Source organism: Belonocnema kinseyi, chromosome 7 (genome assembly GCF_010883055.1).
Source record: "Belonocnema kinseyi isolate 2016_QV_RU_SX_M_011 chromosome 7, B_treatae_v1, whole genome shotgun sequence".
Classification (NCBI taxonomy): Eukaryota; Metazoa; Arthropoda; class Insecta; order Hymenoptera; family Cynipidae; genus Belonocnema; species Belonocnema kinseyi.
This window is the reverse complement of record NC_046663.1, coordinates 10340496-10353105: the sequence shown is the minus strand read 5'-3', so window position 1 is coordinate 10353105 and position 12610 is coordinate 10340496. Positions and strand designations below refer to the sequence as shown.

The 12610-nt window shown below is 24.4% G+C and overlaps 1 protein-coding gene across 15 annotated transcripts in view; it reads right to left on the bottom strand.

Moving 5' to 3' along the window:
* Nucleotides 1-12610, bottom strand: part of LOC117175996 (cAMP-specific 3',5'-cyclic phosphodiesterase) — an 873036-nt gene that overhangs the window by 253223 nt on the left and 607203 nt on the right. The window contains exon 1 of one of the 15 annotated variants that reach the window (XM_033365932.1): nt 5133-5386. The exons of the other annotated variants lie outside the window; for them this stretch is intronic. The gene's annotated coding sequence lies outside the window, so the exon portion shown is untranslated. Of the gene's footprint in view, nt 1-5132; nt 5387-12610 lie in introns of those variants that run through there. 15 annotated transcript variants of the gene reach the window in all.

Here is a 12610-nt window from a genome sequence, read left to right as displayed (position 1 = left end):
CGTGACCCACTAGTCACATGGCCTTAATAGGCTAGCTGAATTAGCTGTCAAGTAGGAAGCCGCGACGATCGCAAAACCGGATTGGTCAAAATTTTGAAATTTAACATGGCGGCGAAAGTGGTCTCATTAGTGCTCAGCTGTTTAGCTCAATGACGTCACATCTGTTCGAATGTGAGTAAATACACCTAAACAGGAAATTATTATTTTTTAGGCATTAGAAATCTAGAAAAATGTTGTTTTCTCCATGGCGTTATTCGCTGCTTCAAGTTTCTAAAAATTTGTTTATTTACATTCATTTAACATCCCCATTAAATAAATTCGTACCCTCAGTTTTTTCTGTGGAATCCCTAATATATAATTTTCCTGGGCGCAAACTTTGACCTACTCTTTTAAGTGAAACTTTTTTTTTTGAGAACGTGTGTGTTCTGCTATACATTCTACCTCTTTACGAAGGCGTAGAAAAGGATAAATTGAGGGTCAAAGTGAGGGACAGACCAATCAATGAAAGGTAAAGACAGACCTTCCGAGAACATAGGTTAAGGTCAAAGAAAGGAAAAATCGTATTGAAAAATTATCACAAGTTCAGGAAAAAAGAGATTGAAAGCTTATGAATTAAAAATTATGTGAGTGCTGTAGAGATATATCCACCGCCCTTAATTGTGAGGTAAAGAGATAAATTTCTCTGCTTAACAGAAAAAATGGTTAGTTGAGCCAACTGTTTAGTTGATACTGCTATTTTATGATACTGCTATCTTAATTTTTTTAGTTGAAACTGCTATTTTATTAGTTCGTACAACAGTTCCATTAGTTGCAGTTACCATTCAGTTAGTGCCAGCAAATAAGTAAATGGTTTTCCCAGCTAACAAAATAGCTGTACCATATTTTACAAACTGAATAGTTGGCCCAACTAACCTTTTTTTCAGTGTACCGTAATTTCCCTCAATTTATTAACTATTCACTGATAAGTGAATAGTTAATAAATTGAGGGAAATTACTTTCTCGAATGCATATTTTGATTGAAAGGCGTTTAGCGCAGCTTGTCGATAAAATTTTAATTTATAAAAAAATTAGGCTAATTTTTCACTTTTGCATAAATCAATAAAGATAGTCTTTTACTAGGATTTCATAAACGGGGTTGCCGTGGGTCAGGGATGAAAAAAATGGAAAAAGTCAGCGAATTTCTGTAAGATAATAATAATTAATTATGATTATTAATAACAATAATGACAATAATAATATCGGTAACTTTCGAGAATAATCATGGTTGAAACCGTCGCTTTGAGGAATTTTGTTCTCAAATGACTTTCTAGCCACTTTTCTCAATGACAAGGTCACTTATATTTGTCACTCTTCATTTAATAAATAAATTAGATATTGCAAGAAAAATATTTCAATATAAAATTTTACAAGTTAATATCAAATTTGGCCACATTTGGTGGGTATAAGATTTGTTGAATGTTAAAAAATATTTCAGGGCATTTTTAAAACTTCTAAAAAATTGTTAAAAGATTTCAATAATTTTAAGGGGTTTCAAAATATTCAAACATTTGCCTTAGGGTATTTTTAAAGTATTTTTAAGAGTTTTAAAAAAATTTCAAAATATTTGAAATATCTTAGGATCTTTATTAATGGAATTTAACAATCTAAGGTTATTCTAAAGAGGTTTAAATATTTTAGGGTGTTTAAAAAATTCAAAAAAATATTTTAAGAGCCTTAAGACGGTCCAAATTATTTGAAAATATTTTTGAAGGATTTGAAATATTTAATTGTGATTTTTAAAATTTAAAAGGTTTTTCAAAAGCCTCATAAGTTAGCCAGGGATTTTAAAACATTAAAAAAAATTTGAAGAATTTTAGGTTACATTTTTTTTTTTAATTTCAGGAAATTTTCAAGAGCTCTAAAAGGTGGAATACAAAAAAAGTGATTACGAAGAATTGTTAATAGATTTGAATAATCTGAAGTTACTTCAAAATTACTAAAAAGTTTTTCGGCATTTTCATAAATTTAGTTGAGATCTCTAAAAATTCCAAGGAATTTCAAAATATTGTTAAGGATTTAAAATATTTCAGGATATTTAAGACAATTTCATGGAATTTTTAATTGATTTCAATAATTTAAGAGAATTTCAATTTTTTTACGGAATTTTTCCAATAAAAAGGAATTTTCAAGAGTTTAAAAAATATACATGGATTTCAGAAGATCTTAAGAGATTTGAAATAATTTTGAGAATTTAAAAACTCTTCAAGAAATTTTTTATTCATATCAATAATGTGAAAAGATTTCGAGGAATGTTCCCGATTTTTTTATATTTTTAAACATTCCAAGAAATTATCAAGAGCTTGCAAAAGTGAGAAGATATTCGAAAAAATTTGAAATATTTCAGGGTATTTTCGAAAATTCCAAGAAATTTACAAGTTTCAAACAGATCAAAAGATTTCATAAGATTGTAAAAAATTAAAAAAATTTTAGGTATTGAAAAAATTACAAGGAATTTTTGATTTATTTCAATAATATGAAGGAATTTAAACATTTTTTCTAAAATTTTCGAATTTTTCCAAAAATTAAAAGGAATTTTTAAGAGATTCAAAAAGTTTTAAGTGCTTTGAAGTATTTGAGGGTATTTTAAAAAATCCCAAGGAATTTTCAAAATATTTTAAAAAGGAAACTCGAGATATTTTAATAAATTTTTGATCATTTCATTAAATATCAAATTTATATTCAAATATTTTTTGCTATTAATTTGAATTAATTTAGCATTTTTCGGAATTCTCATGATTTTTCTTAATACATTTGACTTTTTCTAAATTTACTCATTGCCTGGATTTCTTTTTAGTTTTTGTTTAATTAATCCTGAAGTCTTTTAAACTAGTTCGAATTTTTAGAATTTCATCGGATTGTTTTAAATTTCCTTTAATTTTTCTAAACTAGTTTAAAACTTATTGAATTTAATTAATTTTTCACTTTTTTTAATTGGTTTCACTTCACTTGATTTTTTAAAATGCACCTTCAATTTTTATGAATTTCATCGAATTCTTATTCCCTTTTGAATTCTTCTAGATTTATTGAAACTTTCCTGCAATCAATGGAATTAAAAAAATCCCAATTTATTTTAATTCTTTTGTATTCTTTTAAATTCAGAAGAACATTAGTCACATTATTACTGTACATTTATTTACTTGTTTGGTTCAAATAGGCCTTTAAAAAAATAAATTAAGAATGTATAAATAAAAATGTTAAATTGTTTTGTTCGATTACTAAAATATAATCTATCACAAAAGTTACAAGATATAAATATTGCTCATTAAATAATAATGTGAAGCAAAAATAAAATATTAAGTAGAAAAAATTGGTCAAAATGTTAAGGAACTTTAAAAATTAAGTTTAAATTTGAGTTTTCTAAGTTCCCTACAAAGACGAAATAGATAAGTTAATGATATAAAAATAAATTTTGTATCCAAAAGTTATTTAGATTTTGTTGAAAATATTTTTTTCCGAATGTCAAGGACGTTCTCACTGAGCTGAAAACAAGTAATTTTATGCTTTAGCGTCACATTGACTTGGTGATGAATCGATGAATATTAACGAAATTTTCTCACATCAGTTGCATGAGGATGCACGCAATGGGAAAAAAATAAATTCCACGGACTATAGGTCACTTTATTTCACTTTCATTTCACTCTTATTCCCTTTACCTGGAATTTTCAACTCGATTCAATCACTCAAGTGTGCACTTCGATAGGGGTCATTATCACAAATCTATATTAAACAATTATCAGATTTGTCATAGACGAGGCGCCAATGAAAAACCGTATTTACCAAAACTGACTCTAATCAGAGCTCTTATCTTTATCAGATTACGTACTTCCTACATATGCGATCGTCGAACTTTCGGACACCGATAACCGATTTACTACGTCTGAGTTGATTGAATTTCTAAAAAGTTTAAAAATAATCCGATTTTTATAAAGAATATAATTTTCTATGATTCTTTTTTGACTCTAGAGAAGATGGAAAACAGCACCCTAAATTAACTATTTCTATGGGTGATAAAAGTGCCAATTTGAAAATCAGTGCATCAGAAAGAAAAAGTTACAAATACGTATGTCGAAAAATCCCTTTATATGAAATACAATTATTTTGAGTGGAAGGTATGAACTAGTTTTAAATAATTCTTTTTTACTGATCATATATCACTTTTTTAAAAACATATATTGATTTTATTCTTTGTGAAAAAATGATATAACTTTCGAAAACCGATAACTTTTCAAGCTAATATTTCTGAATTGATTAGATTCCTAAAAAATTTCACAATAATAAAATTCCTATAAAAAATGTGGTTTTCACAAATAAATTACAGTTTGACTGTACAGAAGAGGATGGAAAAGAGAATATTCAATTAGCAATTTCTATGCATAATAAAAGTGGTATTGAGAAAATCAGTGCATGAAAAATAAAATGTTATGAATGAGTATCTCGAAAAATTCCCTTTATATGTAACAATATTGGATTATTTTTGTCAATTGGTCTCATGTCAATAAATTTATATATATATATATATATATATACATACATACATATATACATATATATGCATATACATTTTAAAATCATATATTGATTTTATTCTCAAATTAATAAAAAATAACACTCTAGTCTCCAGAGGAATTAAATAGTCACTGAAACAAAAACAAATAAGAAAAAATATATATAAATACAAAAAATCAACATATATTACTTTTAAGCATCTCGTCAATACCGTAACACACAAAAATATGAAAGTTAGTATCGAAAAAAATGGTGGCACTGGGGAAATTAGTGCATCAAAAAGTAAAAGTTGAAAATAAGTATGTCGAAAAATCCCTTTATATGAAACATTATTTTCACTAAAAAGGTAATAATTTGAAGTTAATTTTTGTTACTGGTCTTATGTCATTTTTTAAATAATACATATATTTATCATATTCTTAAGTTATGAAAAATTACACTCTTCTAGTCACTAAAGGAGCTAAAGATTCATTTATTCAAAAAAATTAAAAAATTAAAATATTATTTACTTGTAAGAATCTGGTTAATACCCTCACACACAAAAATATGAAAGATAGACTCGAAGAAAAATTTATTTATTGTTTTACCTCTTTAAGAAACTAAAATATACACTCAGTTAATTATCACTTTCGTTTTATTTATGGTCGACGACAATTATCAGATTTTTCACTCAACTTTATGATTATTATTATTTATGAACAATTCACACACGTAGGCACGATTTTGCGCTCATTTTTGTCACGCGCGAGTTCCGATTGGCGATATATTTAATCGCATTCACCCTGCAAAGAGTACTTGAATGACGGGGATTTATATGACATCAACACGTCGATGTTTGCCGCGATGTCGAACTGGCCGGGGTGTTCTGGTTTCGCGGGGATTCGAAAGGGTGGGAGGTACTCACGATTTGCGCGGGAAGCTTGCGCGGCGCGTGTGCGCACTTGCGTCTGATAGCAACCTGATTATGGGAAAAGCAGAATACTAAATTGTAAAAAAGAAAAAAATTTTTAACTTTAAAAAAAATTGTAAAACTAAATATACCGTTTTTAATAAAAAACGGAAAATCTAATAACCAGTTAAATTAGAAAGTGTTAAAATAATAACAAAGAATATTACTGCTATTACTATTATTATATATTTACATATTTGTAATATATCGTTTTTTATTATTTTAATATATTGCTATTGATATTATATTATTTAATTTAGAAATATTCAAATATTACGTCACTTCTAATTTTAAATACGAAATATAAATAGAATTTAATACAATCGTCAATTAAACAATAAATAATAAGTTACAACTTTCTATCAAGTTTTTTTTTTAATTTATCATTTATGTTAAAAATGCAAATTTTACAGTGTTTTGATCCAGGATTCAAATATTTTGTTAAAAATTAATTTTTTTTTAAACTATTTTATTATAACAGAAAATTCAACTTTTCAATTTTAGGTCCAAAAAATAATCTTTTTTTGGGAAAAGATAAATATATTTTGTTGAAAATTTGTCTTTTTCGGTAGAAAATTTATCTTCTGGTATAAAAATGATTCTTTTTCATGGAAAAATTCTACTATTTTGTTAAAAATACGATTAATTTTTTTTTGAATCGATTTTATGAACTGAAAATTTAATTTTCGGTTTAAAATTTAAATGTTCGTTCGAAAATTCACGTATTTTGTAGAGAATTCATATTTTTTTAGAAAACAATAAATTCTTTTTAAGTGAAAATTTAATAATTACATTTTTTTATTAAAATTGTATCTTTCTTTAGCTGAAAACCTCAACAATTCTGTAGAAAACTACAATATTCGCTTGAAAACAGACTTTATTTTTTTTAATTCATATTTATGGTTAAAAATTAAACTACTTTGTTAAAAAAACGTTTTTTTTTGGTTGAAAATGAATTTTCTTAACTGAAAAGTTGACTGTTCAATTTTAGGTATAAAATTTATCTTTTTTAGTTTGAAATTAGTCTTTCTGAGAAAAAATTCATCTCTTTGGTTGAAAATTTAACTTTTTTGTTTAAAAAATTCGTTCTTTTGTTGTTAAAATTTTTTACTTTGACTGAAAATTAAGTTCTTTTATTTTTGAATAAAAAATGATATCACTTTAACTGAAAATCCACCTTTTTGGTTAAAAAATAACTTTTTTATTTGAAAATTTAAGTCCTTGGCTGAAAATTTTTATATTTTGTTAATAAATATTTTTTTTAGATACTTAATCTTTTTAGGTGAAACATAAACACTTTCAATGAAAATTCGACTCCATTGTTAAACTCTTTTCTTGAAAATTATTTATTGTTGGTAAAAGTTTCATCGTTCTAGTTGAAAATTTAACTATTTTGTCGTAAAGAAATATTTTTGTTGTTTTTTTTCAAACATATAACTACTTTATTCTCTTCAAAAATCGTTTCATTGGTTCAAAATAAAAATTTTTTAGCTGAAAATGGAACTGTATAATTTTTCGTTAAAATTTTTTAATTATATTTTGTTAAATATTTCTTTTTTTAAATTTGAATTCGATCAGTTAAGAATTACTTTTTAAGAAGTTGCAAAATTTTAAAAATTTAAATTATGAAATCCATAAACAAATGAATTTTGACAAGCACCAAACAAGCACTTCCAATAAAAAAAAATAATATAAGGAAAGATGGAAGAAAAAAAGTATTTTTTTTTTAATTTATTGGCCACTTAAATAATTTTTTAAGTATTAAAATTGGTAAAAAACATTACAAACGTTAACAATAGTGTAAAAAGTAATGATTGCCTACAAGAACAGAGTGCCTCTAAATCGCATAATAATTAGCCTGGGCCAAACATTGTTTTTCGAAATTATTTTCAGACAATGATTGGTTAGTAAAATTTAATTCAGAACCAAATCTTTGTAGCAAAATTCAACTTATTAATAAAAACAATAATATTTTTTTCTACAAGAAGACACTCCTGACCTCAACTTTTAGCTCAAATTCCTTACTCATTCAGCATTACCGGTTTTAATTTGCATTTAAAAGTTGTCAAACAAGATACTGAATTGTCCGATCAGTATTCGTTCTTTAAATTCCAATTTTTTAAATCGGTATGAATTCCTTTACCAGATTGAACTTTTTGACCTTAAATTAATTAATGACCTCATTTTAAAATTAATTTATTGACTAATTGAAGGGTCTAAGATTTAACTCTATTTCCAAATAAAAAAATTAAATATTTAACCGCAGAAACGCATTTCCAAGCGAATAGAATAGTTAAATTTTTAACATTCAAGTCAATTTTCAACCAAAATAAAGAATTTTTAACTAGTTGAATTCAACAAAAAAAGACAAATTTGGAACAAAATAGTTGAATCCTCAACCAAAAAAGAATAATTTTGTACTAAAAGATGGATTTTCTTCTAAATAAAAGACGAATTTTCTACAGCATACATGAATTTTCATCAAGAAAATATCAATTTTCAACTAATAATGAAATTACTACATTTTCAGTAATGAAAATTAATTATCAACAAAAACAACTAATTTTGAGCAAAATGGTTAAAATTTTAAACAAAAAAAAATTTTTTAACTAAAAAATTTACCTTTGAAATAAGAAGATTAATTTCCTACAAATAAACAAATTATCAAACAGATATATGAATTTTCAACCAAGTAAATTTTGATCATATAGTTGAATTTGAATATAAAAAAGATACATTTTAAACCCAAAATGGAACAGTTACATTTTCAGTCAAGAGAATATAATATTTAACAAAAACAAATTCCAATTAAATGGATAAGTTTTCCACAAAAAATTAATTTTTAATCAAGTAGTAGATTTTTAACAAAATTGTTTAATTTTAAAGCGAAAAGATTAATTTTCTACAAAATAGCTGCATTGTTTACAGAAAAATATAAATTTTCAACCAAAAATTTAGTTTATGACAAAATAGTTTAATTTTCGTTTAAAATAATTAATTTTGTACCAAGCGAAATGCATTTTTTTTAAAGTTGGTCAACTTGAAGCCAAGCAGTGCATTTTTATCTTAAGAAATGAATTGCCAACGAAACATGCAATAGTAATTATTATTTTAAAAAAATTTTTTTGATTTTAAATAAAAAATGGCTGAATTAAACAATTAAGGAAAAAAATTTTTAGCAAATTGTTTAAATTTTTTAACCATAGAGATGAATCTTTTACTCAAACGATAAATATTGAATAAAAAAACATTACATTTCAAGAAAATAGTCGAATTTTCATCAAAAAAGTTGATTTTCTTACCAAGAGAATTAATTTCCTAAAAAGAAGATGAATTATCGAAAAAATTTATAAATTTTCAACTAGATAATTGAATTTAAATCTAAAAAAAATTTTCTACCTAAAATAAAATAGTGAAATTTTTAGATGAAAAAATTTAATTTTTAAAAAACAAAAAAAAAGAATTTCCAACCAAATAGACGAATTTTCAACGAAAAAGTTCTTTTTTAACGAAATAGTTAATTTTCTACCGAATTGTTGAATATTGAAGCCAAAAAGATATATTATGTAATAAAAAGTTGAATTTTATACCTGAAAATATGAGTTTTTAAGAAAAAAAAATGAACTTTAGGACCAAATAATGGAATTTTTAACTAAAATGATGAATTCTTTACAAAAAAAAAAATGAACTTTAAAACAGTCAACTTTAAACCAAGTAGTTTATTTTTTAATCAAATAAATTAATTGTGAACGAAACATGCAATAGTTGATTATTTAACAAAACAAGATTAAATTTCATATTTTAATATTTTTATGTTAAATAAAAAGCAGATAATTTCAACCAAAAAACTAATTTTTAGCAAATTATTAAAATTTTATTCCATAGATATCAATTTTCAAGTATAACGATAAATTTTCATCTGAGTTGATTTTTTTACACCAATTTTCAACTGAAATGGGAAAATTTTCAACCAAAAAATGGAAAAGTTGCATTTTCATTAAAAGAAAATTATTTTTAACCCCAGAAAAAGCGAATTTTAAACAAAAAAGATACCTTTAAACAAAGGCATAAGCATTACATTTTTTTAAAATACGGCAGTTTAACTTCAATTAAGTAGTATAATTTTCAATTAAGAAATATCAATTTTTAACCAAAAATAAAAAATCTTAATTTTTAGTAAGTAAAGTTAAATTTCTGTAAGAACAGAAACGAATTATTATAAAAGAGGCCAATTTTAATCAAAGAAATGAATTTTTAGCTAAAACGCTGAATTTTTCAACAAAAATATGAATTTTAAACTAAAATATCATTTTGCTATCTTAAATGGAACAGTTTAATTTTCAATTAAAGAAAATTTTTAACTAGTAAAAACAACTTATTTTTAGCAAAATAGTTAAATTTTCCACCAAAGAGATAAATCTTCATCCAAACAAGTGAATTTTTTTCAAAGTGGTTTAACTTTGATCCAAGTAGTTCATTTTTCAACGAAAAAAATATATTTTTCAACAAAATATTTTAAAATTATAATAAAAATAATAATAAATTAATCATAATTATAATTAGTTAAATAAAAGTATTTTTACATTAGCATCAAAACATTTTAATCTTCAAAAAAATAGTTAAATTTTCTACTAAAGATATAAGTCTTCACCCCCAAAAAAATTAGTTTTTAAAAAATAAAATTAAATTCCTTGAAAAAAATGCGAATTTTAAAAAAAATACGTGAATTTTGAACCGAACAGTTAAATTTCAACAAAAAGTTAATTTTCAACTGAATACTGAAATTGTTAACTAAGAAAGATACATTTTTAAAGAAAAATATATAAATTTATGAATAATAATTTTATTAATCGATTAATAAAATTTAAGATTTAACAATGAACTTTTTACTACAAATTGATCGCATTTTTAATAAAATAGTATAATTGTTGATTAAAATGTTCAATTTTCAAGCTAAAAATCACTTTTGTACAAAAAATCTAAATTTTTAACCAAAGTGATGATTTTTTGAGCCAGAAGATAAATATTCTTTCAAATGAGTACGAATTTTCAAGAAAATAAGTGGATTTTCAAAGGAATTGTTTAATTTTCAACTAGAAAGTAAGAATACTTAATTAAAAAAAGAAATTTTCGATTGCAGGAAAACATATTCAAACCAAATACGGAATATTTAAATTTTTCATTAAAAAAAAATAATTCTGAAAACAAAATTTTAAATAAAATAGTTGAAGTTACAACCAATAAAATGAGCAAATTAACTAATTTTAAAATAAGTCTTATATTTAGAAAAAGAGGAAGGGGACAGAGACGCTCTAAAATTTCAAGAATTCATCTCACAAAATTTGTGGATGATCACTTACCATTTTATATTCACGCATAAATTATTATTACATATTGCACACTTCGAATGCTGGAAATTGCATAACTCTTATAAAATTATGAGTATTTTTACTTTTTTAAATGTAAAACGACTGAGAAAATTAGTATTTTGAAATGAGAAAAAAAAAGATAGTGTCTTTCGCAGAGTTTTATTTACAGAAGAGTTTATTGGCAGGTAACTTTCATTGTCTTGCGTAATGAACTTTGGGAATGGCATCTGGCAACCGAAAGTTTTAACGCGTCGTATACTTTGAAATGATTCCAAAACGAGAGAAAAAACAAGTTACCGGAAAAAAGTTGACTATCTGGCAGAATTTGTCGTATAAATTATAAAAACTGTTTCGAAAAATTTATTTATTCTAGAAAATAATGCGCACTATGCGCGCATTAATTGCCTTTTCTTTAGAGAAAAAAAACTTCATTAATTTTCTAAAATTTTGTTATAGATTTCACAGAAAATTTTATTTATTTTGAAAACGTAACATAGAAAAATGGCTATTTATTATTCACTGTAAAAATACCATTTCGAATGTAAATTAAAAATAAAGTTGCTTAAATAACGTAACAACAAAATGGGGGGAAGGGGGTCGAGACATTTTATTATTACAATTTTAAAAATTTCTGAAAAACAAAAGAAAAAAATCTATTTTTCGGACAAAAATAAAAAAGAGTAGATAAAAAGGAGAAAGGGTAGCAACCAAATCGCTTTCCTTGTCTTTTGATTTGTTTCGTCTTTTTTATTTTTATTATTATAAAATCACAATAAAAAAATGTGTAAAAAATAATTACCTACGTTTCGGCACTCATAAAGGACCATTATTAAGGCAACAAAAAAAAAATAACAAAAAATTAAAGCAGGCAGGAACAGAAACGAAACAATGACTTGATTCTCGGGTGTCAGGGAGAGAGCATCATGGTTTTGTTGCTGTTCCTGCCTGCTCTAATTTTTATTTTATTTTTTATATTTGATTTCTTTATTTATAATTTATTTTCCTTGATAAGGATGCTGTATGAGTGCCGAAACGTTGGCAATTATTTTGAAAATATTTTTTATTGCGATTTAATAATAATAACAATTTATTCATGTACGTGATTTTTACAAATTGGCAAAGACGTTCTCCTGAAGAGTATCTTTTTAGTTATAAGTTTTATTACTTGGTTGAAAATTCAGCATTTTTCAATAGACATCCTTTCTTGTTGCATATTCAACTGTTTTGTAAAAATTTGTCTTTTTGGGTTAAAAAATCTACTAAAAGTCAATTGAAATCTATTTTGGATGAAAAAATATTGTTTCCGCAAATTTTTCTTTTTAATTAAAAGTTTATATTTTTTAGTAGATATATTGAATTCTCCTTGGATAAAAGTGTAACTATTGTTTTAAAAATTCAACTATTTCCTAGAAGATTTACTTTCTTTTTTAAATTCGTATTTTTGTGTTGAAAAGTCAATTCAAATCTTTTTGGATGAAAATTCAATTTTTTTTTTAAATTATTAAAAAATTAACTTTTAATTACTTTTAATTAATTAATTCTTCTTTTGGTGTTCGAAGAACTGGAACTGAAACTGCAACTGGAAATGCAACTGTTTAGTTGAGATTTAACAATTTTGTTGAAAATTTATACTTTTGGGTTGAAAATTCTGCTGCTTTGTTGAAAATTAAACTATTGTGTAGAAATTTCACATTTTGTTTAAATTTATTATTTTTAGGTTAAAAAGAGAAATAAAATCCTGTCTGGA